This window comes from Sitodiplosis mosellana, unplaced genomic scaffold (assembly GCF_009176505.1).
Source record: "Sitodiplosis mosellana isolate CC-2019 unplaced genomic scaffold, AAFC_SMos_1.0 Smas_scaffold_6170, whole genome shotgun sequence".
Taxonomy (NCBI): Eukaryota; Metazoa; Arthropoda; class Insecta; order Diptera; family Cecidomyiidae; genus Sitodiplosis; species Sitodiplosis mosellana.
This window is the reverse complement of record NW_022601411.1, coordinates 330,232-341,674: the sequence shown is the minus strand read 5'-3', so window position 1 is coordinate 341,674 and position 11,443 is coordinate 330,232. Positions and strand designations below refer to the sequence as shown.

The 11,443-nt window shown below is 38.3% G+C and overlaps 1 protein-coding gene across 5 annotated transcripts in view; it reads right to left on the bottom strand.

Annotated features, from left to right (window-relative positions):
• LOC129575847 (protein windpipe) overlaps window positions 1-11,443 on the bottom strand; it is a 31,253-nt gene that overhangs the window by 12,625 nt on the left and 7,185 nt on the right. Inside the window, exon 1 of one of the 5 annotated variants that reach the window (XM_055459987.1) lies at window positions 3,761-3,899. The exons of 1 other annotated variant lie outside the window; for it this stretch is intronic. The gene's annotated coding sequence lies outside the window, so the exon portion shown is untranslated. Of the gene's footprint in view, window positions 1-1,287; window positions 1,592-2,978; window positions 3,298-3,690; window positions 3,900-11,443 lie in introns of those variants that run through there. 3 more of the 5 variants (XM_055459985.1, XM_055459986.1, XM_055459988.1) reach the window with 3 other exon arrangements.

Here is an 11,443-nt window from a genome sequence, read left to right as displayed (position 1 = left end):
AGAGAGAGAGAGAGAGAGAGAGAGAGAGAGAGAGAGAGAGAGAGAGAATTGGTAATTATTTTCCAAGAATGAATCGCGCGCGTTATAGTTTAATTTTATGAGCCGCCACACACAATAATCAAAACCGCATCGCATGACATTTAAAGCCAATCGAAAATTAATGAATGAACGAGCGAAGAGATAGTGCAAAACAACAGAACAAAAACCATCCACAATGGCATTGCAATCACGTAATAACGACTATTTTGGAAGTAACACGCTCAGTTTTTGACCACAACATTTGAGCGCGCGCGACCATACTACGTCAACCCGCGAATTGTGCGATTGAAAATGGTTTCTTCAACTTTTTGCACAAAAGAGACATACAGTTTCGAAATCTATGACTGTTTTTTTTTCAGTTTCATGAGAGTGAAAAAAATCGAAATTATGATCGAAGAGTGTTTTTGAGCTTCTTTGGCGGATGAAAAATTGGACATCCAGTCACTTGGACCATTGAAGGGGAAAGACCCAGACAAAAATAAAATAGAAAAGAGACAAAAAATATCGAAAAACGACAAGCAACCAGCAAAAAACACACAAAAAATGCTTTTTCGACAGCTCAACTCATTGGTAAGCCCACCAAGTCTTGATGGTGCTGTCCATTTTCAAGTGGGTTCTATTGCATGAGTCGCCTGCCTGTCATAGACCTTTTTTTTTTCTGTTTGCCAAACAGGTTGGCCCATATGCAATATGTCTTTCGTGATTTTGATTCGATATTAACATTTGGATATTGTTTTTCGCACTCCGATGCACCGCACAGTAATTATGGTGTGGCGTTTGTCGATGCGCAATTTAAGGTCCAGCCATCTTCCGAATACATACAATCTAAGGTCTAGCCGCCGAACCATTTTCTCATCATCATCATCATCATCACCGTGCCAGCACGGCTTGCATATTTTTCCTGACAGTTTTATTTGATGTGTGTCTGTTTTCGTCGGTTGTTTTGACAATCTCAAGGCTTTTTTTCTCTCATTGTTGTTTTTTTTTTGCAAAAGCATCCGATAAACTCAACAACGCTACTTTGGAATGTAATGACCGAGTCTATTCATAATCGAATAAAGTTCAGTTTTATTACACATTTCACGGCAAGATGTAAACGGACTGATTCAAGAACTTGAACTCATGTATGCGCACAAATATACGGGCACACACACACACACACACACACACTCATATACACATTAAACACACCAGTTTTATTTTCGCCATTCGACTGGCTGGCAATGTGCCAAAGCACAATCCACTTACCACATGGAATTCAATTTGGATTAATCAACCGACACCAAATCACATTTGCTGATGAATCTGTATCGATAATAATCTACGCGATTTTTGCACAATATCGATAATCAACAGCGTTCTCTCACATTCACAACATCGGAGTTCATATTTTAGAACAAAAGCAACACGTAAAAAATGCAAAAAATCGCCAAATTTTAGCCAAAGCTTAGTCTACACTTTTAGTTCTTTTATTCGTTTCGATTTTTTCCTCTTCAAATTCGATTGATTTATCTTGGCTTTGTTCAATTTCTTTCTTTCGGCTGCATGTTTCAATCTGTTTTTGGCCTCGAGATGAAGTTTCTTTGTAATCAAAGTCGTTGCTTTGTTGCAATGTGAATTCGGTTGGCTTGACTTGCCGAGAGAAAGAAAAGGATAGAGAGAGAGATAGAGAGAGAGACAGAAAGAGAGAAGCAGAGAGAAAGAGAAAAAAAAGGAAGGAGATTGTGAAAGAGTATCTATCTATGTATGTGCACACTCGTGACACCAAACATTTCGATGATGCATTTGAAATTTGCATAAAACGAAGCAAACACAACGCAATCCTATTTTTACGTCCGATACCGATGGGCGAGAGATGTTTTGCAAGCGCGATCTCATTCTCTGTCGATCTCTTTCTCGCGGAATGCCAAACATTTGCGGCGATTTATTTTTGGTCATTATTGGCTCTAGAAGTGTTGGTGAAAGACCGTAATATTTGTCGTAGTGACAATTTCTTTTCGCTTTAGTTTTCGAATTCGTTTCTTCTTTTTCATCTGGTTTTCGCTGTGTGATTTGATCGGATTTGTTTATATTTTGTTTTCGGGTGTGATTTGTGGTGCGTGCGCTCGTCGTTTTCTTCTACCATGGATCTTGTCAAAGCACATCGCGCCTATTTATACCGTAATTAATTCTCTGTTTTGTGCATTTTTGTGTTGCTGTATTATATGTGTATATGTGGTGATTTTGTATCTCAAAAAAAACCATGTCAAAACAAAGCTGATCATGACAAAAAATGTGTTTTTTTCCGCTTCAAAAAAGCATTTTTCGGTTGTTTCATTTCGAAAAAAAGTTCGGTTATTTTCGTTGATCATTTCAGCAATGTTGTTTTGATCGAAGCCAAAGGAAAAAACGGATCATTTTCTCTTTGGATTAAGAAATTCTTCTTAAGATCTTGAGAAGACGTCTTCTTGGAGCCAGACTCTCCTTCTGAAGAGGGAATACTTCGTCGAGTCAGTCTCGAATCTCTCTCGACTCTGTCTCGATTCAAATCTCTCTTCGTCGAGCCGGAGAGCCTGGCCCGAATGAACGGGAAAAACTGTACAGAAAAATGCTGAAGAAAACATTTGGGGAAGAGGAATAAATTTCGAGAGAGAAAACAAGATTATTTCGAGTGAAGAAAATTACCAAAGAAAACGAAAAAAAAACTGTGTGTAATAAACAAATGCAACTGGTCTTACTTCGACCGAATTTATGGAGTTGTAAGTTGCAAGACGATAAATTTGACTTAAGATCACGCGCGGACACTCGACGATTTGTGAATGATTCCGCAGTGTTTCCCTTATTCTCGTGCCAATAATGTGCAGAGCAACAAGACATTGCATTCCACCGCCGTTCTTTTCTCTTACCCAACAGACTCTTAAAGTCTAGGTTATTTTAGCTATTGTTGTTGTTTTTGTTACTCTTATTGTTCTTGTTGTTGCTTTCGTTCCTTGTTGTTGTTCCGTTTGTTCTTCTCCTTGTTGTTGTTGTAAAATTTCGGTTTGTCGGATGAATCGGCGAAATAAACACGCTTCGTGTGGCACAATGTCAACGGCGCTGACTTTGAATGTTGGCTTTGAACATCGTCGTTTGCAAACAGCAGCAGCAGCGGCAGTAAACCGACCGAAAAAAAAAATCCGTGTATGCGACACACAATTAAAACTTAAATTTAGAAACTGAGAAAGAATGTTCAATTCAACTCAATTAAAAAGTCATGTGTGCCGTACCGGCAACACAATAGATACAAACAGTCAAACACATACAGTCGATAAATATTGTTCAATGATAAAAATGTGTATTACACACAGTTGGTTGTTGTTGTTGTTGTTTATGGTATATTTTTACAATCCCAAATATTTTCTTTTGTTCGTTCGTTCGTTTGTTGTTGTTTCGTTGTGTTTAATCTTATCACATTCGCATGCGCACAAGTGAATGAGCGTACAGTGCTTTCGATAACAAAGTAAGAACTGTCTTACGTGGAATGTGTGACATGGATTAAGTCGGAAATCGTGGTCTAATTTATATAGATAGTCGTAACCATTTTGGCCCCAGAACAATGTCAACCAAACGCACACACACACACACACACACACACACTCACATCCATTCAAATGATTAAGTGCTTTAGTTCACCTGCTGTTCCACTCAAACACTGCACACTGCCAATGCCACAATTTCCGTTGCAAATCACAAAATTACTCACCTACAATATGACCCAACGAAGACAGAACAATGACTGATTCACTGATTTAAAGTGCATTCAACATTATCGGCGAATCAATTTAGAATTATCAATGTTCTGTGATAAAAATAAAGGAAAAATAAACGAATATATAGAGACTCATTGCCTAGGCGACGCACCGAAAATACGGTTCGCACTGCGTTCCAAAATGATAACATTCTGAACTATTTACCTACACAAAACCAACAACCAAGACTAATCGAAAATGAGACAAGAAATGCAATCGTGTTTACGTTTCCAAGCCTCAGATAAGATTACCGAGTATACGATTTTCGTATGGAATATTGCCCAGTTTTTTTTTTCTGTCGCTGCCTTTGTACCCCACCGATAATGAGCATTTTCATTAAGCATTTTTAATTGCGCATTGACGGCAACCAGTCAGTTTCGCCGATTTGCCTAACTTCCATTTTTTTTTTGTCAGAGGTGTCCTGTGGAGTTTGTTTTTTTTTGTCAATTTTTACGAAGTTTTGATTGAAATTTTAGTAGATTGCAAATTTTCCTATCTACACATGATTAAAACAAACGTGGACTTCGATATGGAAGTCAAAGATAAGTCCAAATTAGAATCGATGTCGAAATTGAAGTGGAAAGTCAAAGACTCGAAGTGAATCACTTAATCGAAGTCTATGATCGAATTCCATCACAAAAAACAATTCAAGAAATTCGCCTACTACGAATTTGTTACGTTTTAGTATGCTTTTGTAATAACCCAAAAAAAATTTCAGACATTTTTCACGTGAGCTTACATCGCACAATCAAATCTCTTCATCTAGACCATGATTTTTCATTTGGTGTCTCCACTTTGAATCTTTCTTCATTTTTCTCTCTCGCTGTATCTGTGTGTTTCTCTGTTTGTCTCTCCTCCTTTATTTTCAATCTCTCATCATTTTTTATGAAGAGATAGTGTGAAGCGAGTTAAAGTGAAGAGTATTTGTCACTTCATTAAATTATTGAATATCTTTTGCCGATGAAAATAAAAATTGGCCGTGTGTTTTGCAGATTTGCCGTTCAACTGATTGAGTTTTTGCACTCTCAACTAAAAGCGCAGTATGCGCAATGCGACCAGAAGTATATATTTTATTTGTTTGATTAGTTTCCGGTCCGGACGGTTGTTTGGCTAGTTTGAGAAGAGTGTGTGTTTGTGTATTTAAACCGTTTTGTACGATTTGATGTCAATTTTGATATGTTTAACGGCGATAGAAAACAGCACGAAAAACACGACACACCGACCGACCGACCGACCGACCGGGGCTTTATCATGTTGAATGGGCATGAACAGCATGCGACAACATTCACAACATCTCATAAAGAAATGGAAATGGGCATTGACAACCATAAATCAAGTTCAATAAAAATCTCATTAATTTTCGGCTTCTGATGTGAAAAGTCAAATGTGTACGCGCGCGAGACAGAACGAACGAGCGATGGAGCATCGCTTACTGTGCCTAAGTGATGGATCGGGTGTATTTGTGTGAGAGAGACGGAAAGGCAGTGAATGAGTGAGCAAGAGAGTCGATATTTTGATGGCGCTCGCACGCTTGTTGACAAAAAGCGCATCTCGTTCTTCTTCTTCATCCGTTCGAATGTTCTTCTCAATTCTTTACTGCACAGTTTAAGCGGTTTTCTCATGGAATGTGGCACTTTTGGATTTTGATATCAAGAGATTTTCTCAGTTGATTTGTCCCTGGTGTCATTTACAATCGCTTAATCCTCACATGAACCGAAAACCAACGACTTCTGTTTTCTATTCAAAGAGCTTCGTTTTGAGTGTGTTTACGTTTAAAAACAACGACGAAATATTGGCTGCGATTAAAATAATGCCCATGTCGCTTATTAAAATGTTAAACAGTTCCAAATTTTCTGTGTGCAGTTCTCACACACAGTATATGAACAGAAATTCGGTTATGGTGCAATAAATTTTTTTTTCGAAATCATGCCGAAATGTACTGTCTCACACACGACCGACGACCAAATATTTCACAATCCATAAATGCACTTAAGTGCCGAAAAATTATGCGCCCATTTGAAAACGAAATCCATTTTCAATTTTTACCGAACAGATAATTACGACAACAATGTCGCTTCATTTTTGCCCCGTTATTAACGGCTTTAATGCATTTTCTGTTTCAGGCCCATACACAGTTTCAGGCTGAGAGACACATATTTTCGAGTCGGTAATCTATTTTTCATTAAACCAGCACAGTTAACACTCAAAGAGAGTGCACGGAGTGTGTTTGATTCAAAATAAAGCCTGGTCGAATGCATTGGGAAAAGAGTTAAAAGTTGTTGAAGAAACACATTGAGCAGAATTCTCATGCGATTGTTTTTCGTTCGAGTGATTCCACTCGACAACAAAAAGAATCACCATATGGCATCATCACCGCTCGGCCGAACTGAACCGAGAGAAGAGAAAAAAAAACATAGCCAATTCCAATTTCGACAATAACCGAGTTAAGAATACAATTCTCACATTCTCGGAAATGCCTTTGCTGCTCTATTTATCGAAGTTATTTTAATGGAAATAGCGTTGGCTCATTTCAATATTGTCACAGACCGTCATCTCGATGAGGATATATGTATATGAAAAATGCAATCGTTCAACCATTTAAAATGCGATTGTTTGAATGGGTTTTTGGGTTCGATCGAAGTGCGCACGACACACAATAAAGTCATCGATGAGAATAAGAAATCCAAATGTTTAACGTCGTACATTTGTCGCGATTTGCGAATGCGTGTGTTATTCACAATCGATGCAATGGGCATGATGTGGTGACAGTTGCAAACGGCGGTTTTTACATCACAATCTAACATTTCATGCACTGCAATTGTTCTTTTTTTTCGAGTATGTGTGTTTGAATACCTTTACCAAATCGATTACAAACAATGAAACCACAAAATGTTGCATTTTAAATGGGAATCGTCGGAGGGACGAGACAAAAAAAAAACGAGAGAAGAGACAATAAGACGGTTAAATAAAATTTATTTATGCTAATTCACTACTGCGTTCGAACGTCATATGTTTTATTCAATTAGCCACTCTGTCACACAGAGACAACGGACGGGTTTGTCGCTCTCGCACCGCTCAAAATCGATACTTCACGAATATTTTAGATGAAGTATGATGAAAATTGAGAGAGAGAGAGAGAGAGAGAGAGAGAGAGAGAGAGAAAAGCTGTGAACAATCCATAGACGACAAACGATCTATGTAAATATTGGCGTAACTGTGTACTTTTGACAAGAACGAATACAACCAAGACTACAACAATGAAATGCAAATAATAAAGTTAACACTTTTTTTCTATTTTCTACGCGAGTGTTGCATTATCAGTTGAAGAAGAGTGAATCGAAGCGAATTGAAAAATGAAACGAGAGGAAAAGAGTGGGAATAAGATGGCAGAAATGTGCGGAAGCAAACGAGAACAAGCAAGAGCTAGTAAGGCAGTGATCGAGAATAAATCCATCTTAGAAGAGTGGATTTGAACAAGTCAAAAGGAGAGAGAGAGAGAGAGAGAGAGAGAGAGAGAGAGAGAGAGATGGAGAAAGAAAGATGCATCCAAAAAAAGCGACAGAGACAGGGTGACAAAGAGAAAAAGTTCAGTGTTAAAAAAGTCTTTGAAAGCGTCATGACGATTCTCTGCAGAGATTGACCAAGATGAAGAAATATCGGGCTCAAGCACGAGAAAGATGCAAGCAAGCTAAAACAAGCCTGAGTTGCAGCCAAGATTTGAAAATTTCTACCAAGATCGAAAGAGAATCGACCAACTTTTCGACAACAAAAAAACTGTGTAATCAAATGAGTAAAACCGAAGAAAAATTCCAAAAAATGACGATGGCAAAAGAGCCGAAAGACACGCATATTTTGTTTTTTTTTTTTTAAATTAAATTTCGAATAATCTGCGAAGAGAGACACAGGATTGATGTGCGAACAACATTTTTAGAATGCACACCAATTAAACACATGCGACATGCCGTTAAATTCTAAAAATAATCCAATAAATTTCTCTCTGTTTTGATTCAATCAAAACGGCGGGAAAAAAGGAATGTGACAAACTGTGAATGATTCATGTGTGTGCCTGAGAATTGGATGTGAAGCGCGTGAGCGCGTCGAATGTTTGTCACATATGGCCATGGGCCGTCGCCACCGCCACCGCCACCGAAGAAGTGATGGAATGTTTCGGATCGGATGTGTGGTTTTTGATTTCGGCAGATTTTCTTTCTCTATTTTCGAGCGACCGAGATAGAAAACAACAAACACAATGACAACAACGCCAATGACAAATACAAATTGACTGCATCGTCGCATTAAATCCACTTAACACGTCGAAACATGGCATAACATTCATTTTACATTATAAACTTCAAAACAACTCTACACGGAGGAATGGGAAAAATCAAATAAAAGAACCAATGCCGACACTGATACAGTCGCGCGCACACACACACACACACACACGCTTGTTCCAGTGTGTCTGCGCGGATTCGAACACGTGTGTGTTCTCTTTTTTGTAAACAATTCTCTCATCAGCATTAATATTCTTGAATTGAATGCATAACGATTCTCGAATTGGTAATATGTTTCGCGTCGATTCACATTCGAAATAGAATAAATTTCCTTTCTATATTGAATGAAAGTAAAAAAGAGACCGTTTTTTTTTGTGTCATGTGTTATATACGTATACCTCGAGAGCGCCACGATGAAGAATGAAAAATACGATATATTTTTTTCTCTGAAGCCACACTCATTCGACAGCCACTTGGAAATGAATTCGAATCTATCTCGACGATTAAATTGAAACATACGGCGCAGAGAGCGACAGAGAAGGAAATGTGAGAAAAATTATTAAAATAAACGGCACTGCATTAGAATTTATAAAGATATCCGGTTCGCTTGATTACCCATTCGAAGAACGATCTCTCCGCTTGCTTCCTTTCTTTCTGACCTATTGCTTTTCGACTTGCTCGCTCACTCGCCCGCGCTACTCTTTTTGGCCTTCACTCGCAAACCAACTCAGCTCTTGTTTACTCTTGAGACAATTGCTATTCTTTCTGACTTTGGTCGAGATAGAAATAGACAGAGCGACAGAGCGACAGAGATTGAAGGAAATAACGACCTTTTCGAGAGAGCACGAGAGAGAAATAGAGATAAATGAGCGCCAATCAAAATGAAAAAAAAAAGTTCACATTGAATTTGGCTGTTGTTTGTTTTTGTCACAATGTGTGCAAAATATTTAAATGGCGATGAGACGGAAATGCATGGCATGCATCAAATCAACGCGATTGTACACACGGGCCAATCATTGTTGTACAGAAAATATTCAAATTAAAAGGTGACAACCACCTAAGTGTTTGACGTGATTGAGTGTGGCTTTTCTTCTCTCTTTCTGTCTCTCGATCTCTTCCTCTCTGTCTGATCCCTCTCTCTGTCTCTTTCTCGATCTCCCTCAATATTTCTCGAAATCAAATGAGTAAATTTTATTTCCTCATTGAACCGTATCTTAATTCATAGGATCATTTAAAAGAAAATTGATCACACAAACATCAAATGGCCATAAATCGAACAGAAAAGATCATTTCGTTAGTGTGTGTGTGTATGTGTTGTGTGCACTACGAACAATATGATGATCATTAGCATTATCTGTGTGTTGATCGATCGTTGATCATTGTTGTCGCTGTGTCGTAGCCATATATTTTCGTCGTTCGCCGCATTTTCTTCGTCATTCTTGACAAATAAATATTCCGAATTTGATTGCGAGAGAGGCCGGCGTTAGAACGTGCATTTCATGTTGAACAATAAATTATAGTCATTTGACGTTTATATTCTCTTCCATTCATATTCGTTTGTGTTTGAATTAATCGGTGCAAACACACACACACACACACACACACACACACAGTTCCATAAAAATATTTCCTCGTTCACGATGCGCCATAAACGACGGTGTACACAAACCGGAGCCCGTGAACAAAATATCGAAAAAAGGAATGCCTCATTTTTTTAAATCTAAAATGCGTTGTTTGCAGAGACAACCGAGCGAGAGAGTACATTGACTTTGTGTGAACATACATTGTGGCGCAGTGGAAAAATCAAAGCAGCTGCTCATTTTTTTCGAGAAATGAATCGGCTGGCCCTAGAAGTATGTCACCAAAAATTGCCGTAGTGATGTGACAACGGGCATATTTTCCGCTTCTAAACTTCATTTGCGGGCATGCGTGCGCTGAAATTATGAATTTTTCTTCAATATGATGACATTTTTATCTACTCCAAATGTGCTTCTCTCCGCCGACTTTATCTCGAACATGTTTGTCGAATATAGAAATGTGAAAAATGTGTCGCATCGCGGTCCAAATATTGTGATAGCAAGACAGCTCAGCACAGATTCACACTTTAAATCATTTCACTTTATGGTTGCGATCTAATTTCACGCTCACCCGTTTCGACTTTTTCTTGGGTTTTTATCACGTAGCCGCGATTTTTGTTCTCCTTCAATCGTGAGCGAGGCGGTTTTTTTCTCTCTTCGCTGTGGTTTTTTGGTCGGAATTGTTTGTGTGTGAAAAAAACGCTGCATGATTTCAATTGATTAGCATTTGGTGCAATTTTTTGGCGAACAAAAAAAAAATGCCGGTGTCGCCTTTTCGGTCATTCAGTTTGACACATGCGGTCAAAATGTCGTTAATTATTTTCACACTGAGAAATATTCCATGAGCGAGCGGGCGCACGTTGTGCGTCGTCGTTTCGTGCGTTTCTTTAGCCATTTTATCATTGATTTTTTTTTTTTGAGTTTTATGTGAATGTTTGCCGTTTCATTCAAATTATATAAAAAAAAGAGGTTAGAGTATCTCTGAATAATTTTTTTTTTATTTACATTCAAATTTTCTATTCACACTTACACACCAAATGTGGAAGGAAAAACGAATGAAGCGAGAGACAGTGAGAGCGTGTGAAAACGAGCGGGAGCGAGACAGATCGACACATTGCGCTCAGTCTGTGTGTGTGTGTATGTGATTTCTTTTCTTTTCATCAATGTTTCGCCAGTCACATATATTTACGGGCTGTGTGTATTTCGAAATTGATGTGCAAGTTCGTACACATGGCCGAGTTGACTATTAAATGTTAATTATATTTTTAGGTACTTATGTTGTTTATTCTTTCGTTTTTTTTCCTATACTTCTTCGTTTGGCGGCGTGTTCGTGTTCCGAACTGAGCGAGTGAGACAGAGAGAGAGAGAGGTTACATCCCTCGTTGCCTGTTCGACAAGACGACGCAACATGCATACGAGAGAGAGTGAGATTGTTTGTAATCTTCTCATGGCTTTTTGTCTATGTGCAAGATAATTGTTGTATTTACGAAAACAATGTTGTTGAACGAAAATGAAAAATTCATATTGTTTATGACAATCTGCTCATATACACTTCCTGGACGCAAGAAACAGCGATTTTCGTCGAAAAAATAAATGTTTCGCGATCATTCGTAATTGACGCGGCATACGCCGAATGACAATTATTCGCACTGAATAGACATTGATACATTCAGTTTTCAGCATCACGAATCAACTTGATCTCTCTCTATCTTTTCCTTCTTTGTATGTGTGTGCTGTCTCTCTCTCTCTCTCTCTCTCTCTCTCTCTCTCTCTCTCTCTCTCTCTC